Here is an 8975-nt window from a genome sequence, read left to right as displayed (position 1 = left end):
ATTCCTTTTAGATGTAATACACTGTATCAGGGGTTGGCAAACTTTTTCTATAGGGAGCCAGATAGTTAAGCATTTTAAGCTTTGTGGACCATGTGGTCACTGCTGTAATTACTCAGCTTTGCTGTTGTAGAGCAAAAGCACTCAGACAATAGTGGGCATGGCTACATCCAACAAAAGGACTTATAAAACAGGTGGTTGGCTAGATTTGGCTCACAGGCCATAGCCACAGTTTGCCAACCTCTGCAACTTACATAATACCTTACATGTATGGTGAGGTAGCCTTTCCTTCAGTTTTTAGTAAGTGACAATGGCTAGTCCCAAGACCAGTAAAGAGGACCTTGCAATGTTACACAAGGCCTGGAGGAAAGTGGGGCTCATTTGATCGTTGATCGGTAAGTTCCTAAATTATAGCAGCAGGGGAATATGACTCCCTATATGGACCTGTTGAGGGCTATCGGCAGGAGATTCACAATATGATGCAAGATGTCTGAATTTTTAAATGGGATGGCCAAAGCAGAGAGGGTTAAGAACAGAAATAGCAAACAAATCTCTGCAGCCCATGTCCTTCTAACCACACTTCCACCTTCAGGATATAAGCCTTCCCATCTTCTCCCATCCAGCAGCAGGAACAGGTGGAAAAAAAGAAAAGTTGTGACTCATAGCCCCTGGCAGGGACTGAGAAAATTTCTAGGACTTAGGAGGTGGACAAAGACTTGCTAATGTTGGGGAAGGGTCACTGCTGGAGAAAAGAAGTAAGTGAAAGCACAGTGAGGGGAGAGGAGAAGGGAGCGGTGTGATGAGAGATAGCGGTCTATGAGAACACATTCCATTGCCTAGAGAACGTCTGTGGGGGGAATACCCTCAAGGTCTGGTCAGTGAGGCCCATGCTCAAGGACCATGCTCAGAGATGAATCAGTTCAATAAGGAGGGCAAAGGTGAACTTCTTTCTTCTACTAGGCTCATACAGTTTGGAATCTCTCTGTGGGAATACCTGAGTTAAGAACTATTTGCCCTACCCTTCCAGGTGCGTCTGTGCATGCGTGCGTGTGTGCATTCGTGTGTGCATTCGTGTGTGTGTGTGTGTGTGTGTGTGTGTGTGTGTGTTCATTTGGCCAAGGACATCAATCAATGACAGATAAGAGAGACACAGAATGATATAAATGAAAACAAGAGAAGCCAAGAGAATTCTGATGAGATATTAGTCTTACAATCATAAAACCACAGAACTAGTGTGTGTGTGTGTGTGTGTGTGTGTGTTCATTTGGCCAAGGACATCAATCAATGACAGATAAGAGAGACACAGAATGATATAAATGAAAACAAGAGAAGCCAAGAGAATTCTGATGAGATATTAGTCTTACAATCATAAAACCACAGAACTAGAAAGGAGTATGAGAAGGTATCTGACCTAGTCTTCCACTTTTAGAAAGTTCATCTTTTCTTATGGCGTGCCTGACAAAAGATCAGGCATTCTTCCTCAATAATCCATTCTGGTACTTTTTATTCTAGCAGTCTGAAAGTTTTTCTTTATGTTCAATAGAAATCTCTCCTACTTTAATCCCGCATTCTCTTTTTTAATCTTCTGTGCTATAGAAAAAAACAAACCAAAACAAAACAAAACAAAAAATCCCAACTCTTTCAAAAACCCTTTATAGTCTTTAAAACATAGTAGAGTGTCATTTATTAGGGCATTTGAATACTGGGAACATTCAAACAACAGAATTGTGATGATAATTCTTTCTGCCAGTGTTGGCCCAGTGGCCTGGATCACTCAGTGCAGACAGGGTGGTGCAAATTATAATGGACAAATAGAAAATAACTTTGTCAGTGGCTATCTCAGGAGAAAGAACATCATACATATTATGAAATTAAGGTCACTTACTACTGAGCAGAAAAAAAACTACTGTTGTACAGGCTGAAATAGACATTTGAGAAGGAAAAGAGGTACAAATGCAAGCAGACATTTTTGAATCTATTCAAATGGGCGTTGCATTCACATCTTCTTTAGTTTTGCCAGAAGCAATTTCCACAAATCCTGTTAGCAGTGCCCTCACACTTTTCTCTGCAAGCAATCAAGAATTTCACAATAAATAAATATGATTTTCTTATTACATACTGCTTTTTGGGGGGTTATTTTAAGGAAATTAATATATGTCACAAATTCTATTTTTTTTACAGTTTGAGAACTGAAAAGCATAACCTATTTGTTGTCTTTAAGATCATTAAATATTTAGGGTTTTCATAATGTGTTATATTTTTGTCATCAGGTAAACCCAGATATTTTTACTTGATGCAAAAAGACAGCAAATACTTAATCTATTCTTTATTTGACTTATTTTTATTAGATAAAATATTCTCTACGCATACAAGGCTATTAAACTTACATGTTTATTTATTTTGAGCATTGAACACATCTTCTTTTAGATACCATTGTGGATTAATCAGGCTAGGTTAGGTTATGCCATGGTAACAAATTAACTCCCAAATCTCAGTGTCCTAACATAACAGAGATTATTTCTTGCTGACATTATATGTCCTGTTTAGATCACTGGGGAGTTCTCTTCCACACAGTCTCTCAAGTACCTGGGCTTTTGGGGAATCTGTTGTCTTGTAGCTGCATCAGCTCAAATAGGAGGCCCCCCATAGTTCCTAAGAAGAGAGCTGCATGGTCAAACACCAACTCATCAATGCTCTGCCTAGAAGTGACACTCATGACATTTACTTCATAAAAGATCTTTTATTTGATCACATTGTTCTTTTGAAGTTTAAAATAATTTTCAATTATGTCACCCCACATTCATCTTTTCTTAGGTGAATTCTAGTTTTGTTAGGCTTTTCTGTTAACATTCTTATTTGTAGAAAGAAGGGTCAATTCTAAATCATTTAAATGAGAAAGGACTTATTAAAGGAGATTAGGAAGTCCAGGTAGTCATAGGAAAGGCTGGAGGAACAGGTTCTACGGTGAGTTTCCACTGATCCCAGAACCAAACTACTTTTGTTGCAATGGAGAAACTACTGCTCCCACTGCTGTCCCCAGAACCATGATATTGAAGCTACCAGTGTCAGCAGAATGGGTATCTGGGCCATGTATATTTTTCAGGTAGTTTCTGACGGGTGCAACTGAGAGCCAGCAATTGAATTATAGGACCTCGCCCTAGACTTGGGCAGAGGCTAGGAAGATTAGGAAATGTTAAATTTTAGAATTTACTTCTGGAAGACAGAATTCACAAAGTAGGGAACTATCAACTTGTGGGGTGATTTTTCTCCAAAAGATTTGGGATTGCCATAAATAACAGATGTTTACTTTCTTTTATAGAATGCATTTTCTTTGTACTTGTAAATTTTTTTTTTCTGTTACAGAAGTAATTTAATTAGAGATAAGAAAAAGCACTGCCACCACCCTAACACAGCTACTGTTATTATTTTGGTATATTTCCTTTTTGTTCCTTTTCTGTGCAGAATTCTCTTCTATAAAATTATGTGACAATGAATACTGATTTTCTAGTGGAATATCAGAACACAAACATTTCCCTCCATGTTGCCACATTATCTTCAAGATCGTGAATTTTAATGCCTGTGCAATAATTCAACAGTTGGAATGGCTTTACTGTGTAAATTTATCATGTAAATATGACATTGCTTTGCAAGTCAATAGGTATTACTTCTCCGGTTACAATTGTAAACTGATTCTTTCATTTATGTTGCAATTACATCAATATCTTAATGGGGTTACATTATTTTCCAGTTTTCATCACAGAGACACAGTCCAAGATTCAATCAGTGTAGATGGGAAAGAAATGTGAAAATTTCAGGCAATTGTTTCATTTAAATACAAAAACACGATCTTGACTCTTTAGAAAAACAAACATTTAGTATGTATCATCCATGCCGGCAGTCAGTCTTACTTTATCTAATGCCAGATCATTTTTTAAAATTCCAGATAACTGTTCCATTATTCATTTGCTTATGTCATCACAAACAGAATGTAGCTTCTAATTATTATATACAGCAAAATCCAATTTTGTTGAACTATACCTGCCCTCAAAAGAAAAAGCCACACACACTTAAGAAAAAATCCACTAATTCATTTGAAATATATGTACTGAGCATTCACTCTTCTGCTAGGCCCTGTGTGAACACAACAATGTATACATATAATTCCTGCCAAGGAGAAGTTTCAAATCTCTGATCAGGAATTTTATTTCTAAAGCAGCAGTACGTTGTATTGCCTTTTGAGTTTTATTTAAAGGCACTAAAGTAACACAGGATTGATAGTCAAGAGCACTGTGTTATTTTTGACAAGTGCAGGGAACCAAAATTTTGCGCCCCTGATGCTGCTTTTTTGGGATATTGATTCTAAGCTGTTTATTAAGAAAGAAGACTTAGAAAGAATCTTTGAGCCTCTCCACTTTGCTGCCCAAGAGATTCATATAGAAAACCTACGTTAGGAAGGAAATCTTAGGATGTTTGTCTTAGCCTGATTTGTATTAAGTGTGGTAAATAAGAGGACATCAGGCAGGGGCCTGTTAGTTAGATACCCACTATTTCCCATTGTTTCTGAGTTACCCACCAAGAATTTGCCTGCCATATATGTTTGCTCTTCCTGAACTACCTGTAAATTGCCCATTCTCACTTCTGAAATCTAAGACCCTGTTTACCCCCACCCCCTTTCTCCTTTTTCCAAAAATGTCATATATACCCAATGTTGCCTCCCGCCCTTGGAATTTTTATACTTATGTGAATTCCACATGCACACATATTAAACATTTGATTTTCTTCTGTTAACCTGTCTCTGTTTATTTGATTATTAGCTCAGCTAGAAAAACTTGAAGGTGAGAGAAAAAGTATTAATTTTTTTTAGCCCCCACACAAGTTATCCAAACTCTCTGGGCCTTAGTTTTCTCAGCTGCGAAGAGAAATTTCTAGACTGGATGAGAGCTCAGATTTCTGATTGTTAACATCCTAAAAACAGATAAAATATTCCACAGGCAGCCAACGGCTTTCTATTAAAAAAAAAAAAGAATAAAGAAATATGTATATTTATTATATATGTGTATATTTATATATACATACAAACGATATTTGCTTTGAGAAAACTTACAAAATGGGTATCCTGTATAAAATTCATGAAGTACTAATATAACCTTAAAATCTATAATGAAAAGAACAATTACTCTTTAAGAGTCATCTATAGCACTAGTAGTGGTGGAAGTATTGAACTGCTCCAATTATGTAAAAGTGCTAATGAATCGCTGGACAAGATTCTCTCATACAAGATCACTTAGGTAAAGGATTCAGTTAAAAGAGAATAGTTACTATTTTTAAGTGCCGAATGGACAGCTAGCCTCTGAATAAGGTACTTTTCATAGGAAATCTCATTTAATCCTCACAGAAGCCATATGAGAGAGGCATTATTTGTTTTGCAGACAAAGAAACTGAGACTCAGAAGGTTAAGTAATTTGTCCAAAGCCATCCAGCCAGCAAGTGGCAGAGCCATTTTTCAAGCTCAGGCCTATCTGACTCCAAAGTCCATGCTCCTTCCATCCCAACCTATTTTGTAGATCTCTCTCACTGGACTTAATTAATACTGATATTCTCCTTATGACAATAACTATATCTTATCTGAACTAATTTCTCACATCCTGTGTGGTCAAAACCAGCAAATTTTCCAAATAAAGTTTAAAATACAGTCTCAGTTAAAATCTAGTCTTATTTAAACACACACATACACACACACTGGCATTAGTAGAAAGCATCATTACTTAGGACATAAACAATTTCCTTTATATTCTCTCTTTCCCATGTATCTTTCCAAAAGTGAGGTAAAGAAAGACTTTCACCCCTTACACCTTAACTGCTCAAGAATATTTGAGTCAAAGTTTCTTTCTGAGTCTCAATCATTCTCAGATGGACCTGAGTAGTTTCTTTTTGAAGGATGCCTCATTTATAATCATTATTACTTAGAGCACAACTGCTCTATCAGACTCGTAAAGCTTTTTACAATTATTGTCTAGTAAATGCTCCCAACAGCTTCTATAGAGACCAGTATTTTACAAAAAAGCAAAATGATATGTAGATATGTTAATTTATTTGGCCAGAGTGACAGTGACTTTCTACGAAATTGCTGAAGCAATCTTGGATTATTAGGACAGAAACTCTGCTTCTTGAATGATAACATTTAACACTTTGCACTGATCCCGTAATTGCAGAAAGCCCACTTTGCAAATGAATCGGTGGTAGAGGTACCTTAAAAGAAAAAATCTAGAGTTCCCAATTTACTACCCCAAACTGATTTAACTTATGTTCCAGTTTCCTCTCAAGTGTTTGCCCTTGAGTTAATTGGTAAAAGGCTGCTTTAGCTCTTCATTCGTACCTTCAATTTTTGATTTCAAAATGAGAGACAAGGCCATTTTTTTTGTATGGTAGGCTTCCTTTCCACTATTTTGGCCTGCTCTTTTAAATTCCTATATTAACATACGGCTTGATGCTAAAATAAGTGTGAGAGAGAAGTTGCTGCTCTCCCCACAAACAGAAGTCCTCTCGTACTTGACTTCTAGCCTGATTCACCTGAACATAGGTCCCTCATTAAATCAATATTTTCTGATTCATTTTACTGTTTATTCTTAGAAAGAGGAGTTTCATCTTTGAACCTTTCTGATGACTAAGCTGAAAGTGTCTTTGTTTTGGATGAAAAATTATACAGTTAAAAGAAGGCAGTAAGTCTTTGCTATATGGCTAATAAATAAGACTGGTATTTTATATTCGATTTCATGATGTTTTGAATTTGTAGTTAATAAGTAGACTTGCTAGCATCACATTATAAATGAAATGCCAACTTTGTTGAAAATTTTATGTTAGGTCATGATAATTGGACAATAATTTTGATAGCTACAAAGGAAATGAAACATCAGCAGAAATTATTTAAGAAGTTGTGTCATCCTGTACATTTAGAATCATAAAAATAAAACTCTAATAAGAGAAGCACTAGTATATTTTATTAGGTAAAATCTGAACAATAATCTGTAGCTTGATTTATTGGTAATTTTACAGGTGGGATATTTACTAATTTCTCTGAAGTATAATTGGAAATTTTAGAAGACAGATCATTTCATTACTTGACAAATACTGGCAGCCTCTTTCACAACTGATTTTTCTCTGAATTGTCCTTTGTGGATGTTTAATTAAAATTAATTGTGATGGTATTTTAACCATCTTATCTAATCTTTTGAATTAATTTACCTCTTTAAAAATATTTATGTAAGGTCAGGATTCTTGGGAAATCCAGAAAAAGTAGAAATAAATTCATGCAGCTGAGAAACTTAACATGTATATTTGAAATGTACATAAACATAAATTGAAGCATTTCTGTTTGATGGCTCCAGTGTGATGAACTTTAGTTTTTGTAGTATTAATTGGACAAAAAGAATTCAATTAGTAGAATGATGTTTCTGCTACCAGATTAGTTAATTGACTCATTTCTTGGCAGAGGGAGTGAGCTGTCCATATGAAGTAGTTACTGGACTGGAGACCCAGAAGGATTAGGTCCAAAGCTGGCTATGTTGACACTGAGTCACTAATGTCTGATATCGGATCCTCCCCCATAAAATATTACAATGACATTTTTTAGACTTAGATGGAGCGGTGAAAAATATTTTTATCAAGTACAAATAAAATGCTTTGAAGGTTACAAGTCCTGAATGTTATTAGATCACAATATACGGAGCAGATACATATTAAAAAACTGCTCATTCGTTACTGTCATGCTTGAATGGATTTCTTAGGATTGAGAAACTTACTTAGCTAAATATAGAGCCCAGTTGCTGGCATTCGGAGGAAAGCTGCTATCTTAGACTCACTGCAATAGTATGTCAGAGTCTAATGTAGCATAGATATAGAATTACATCCTCTACTTGACTTTATTTATTGTGGTGTCTTTCAAACTGGTCCTACAGAGATCTCATAATTTTAACTTCAAATTATTTATTTTAGTATTAAACTTTTGGTCCCATCTATTCCTTAAGGGCAGGGAGATATCTGCTTGAACCCAATTGCAGAAATGTAGAGTTCCACCGCACATTGGTTTAGCTGCAATTGACTCTTTTATTACCTTTGCTCTGATCGCTGGGAGCTCCAGTTTTTAGCTGATTTGGTTATGTGGATTCTACTGTCTTCTCAACAAGTGACAGTCCTGGGAATGACTTTTCCTCTCTAAACCACCTGTTACAGAAACACCTTTGTTAATAGCCCTTCTGAACTCCAGAGTAAAACAAACAAATAAATAAACATAAAGCCTCAGAATCTTTAATATTAGCAGGCACAGAAAATTATATGATCATTAAAGTCTCTTCTAAGCCTCAAATGCTGCAATTTAAAGGAAACAAAAAGCTCTCTGGGCAGTTTCTACTTGTCCCACCCAGTGGATGACACAAAGTTTACCTGCTGTTGCCTTGTGATCTCTTCATTGTTCCCTGAGGTATAGAAGAGAGACCTGGGACACTGAGGTGCAAACAAATAGACTGCCCACAAAGACAGATCACAGGAGAGGCCAAGGCAGGAAGTTTTATTTCCAGGTGGGAGAAAGCCGCAGGGTCTAGTCTAGGGTGAGGCAATGAGGCACCTGGGGTGCAAAATTTAAAGAGGCATCTGCTCTCAGGAGCAGGCTGAGAGTGAATGCCTCCTCAACTTTGGTACCCCAGGAGCTCCGCCCTGGAAAACGTTCTTAACAAGGTCTGTACCAGGAAGAAAAACAACCAGCCACAAACGTGGGAATCTCCAAGCCGCCAATGTGGGTTGGAGAAGCCAATCAAATCAAACAAAAAGCTAAGCAGAGTTCTTTTTTTTTTTTCCCCTGTTTTGTACTGTCTCTAACCTCAGGGCACTAAATTCCAGCAGTTGCACAACTCTAATGTGCCCCCACTAATCTTCTGCTCTCTCAAGGGCACCCACAAAGAGGAAGGAACAATTAATTCTAGAGA

General features: G+C 36.6%; 1 protein-coding gene and 1 long non-coding RNA gene across 2 annotated transcripts in view; one reads left to right on the top strand and one right to left on the bottom strand.

The window, feature by feature from the left end:
• The window catches only part of ARL14 (ADP ribosylation factor like GTPase 14), a 24203-nt gene that overhangs the window by 1177 nt on the left and 14051 nt on the right, over positions 1-8975 (top strand). The gene's annotated exons all lie outside the window — the stretch shown is intronic.
• LOC112476818 lies at positions 1262-8724 on the bottom strand. The gene is made up of 3 exons (XR_003045222.1): positions 8437-8724; positions 8108-8217; positions 1262-2062 (listed from the first exon to the last, which is right to left on the bottom strand). It is a non-coding gene; the product is annotated as an uncharacterized LOC112476818 (long non-coding RNA).

This window comes from Pteropus alecto, unplaced genomic scaffold (assembly GCF_000325575.1).
Source record: "Pteropus alecto unplaced genomic scaffold, ASM32557v1 scaffold81, whole genome shotgun sequence".
Taxonomy (NCBI): Eukaryota; Metazoa; Chordata; class Mammalia; order Chiroptera; family Pteropodidae; genus Pteropus; species Pteropus alecto.
The sequence above is the reverse complement of the archived record's forward strand: the minus strand, read 5'-3'. Positions and strand labels throughout refer to the sequence as shown.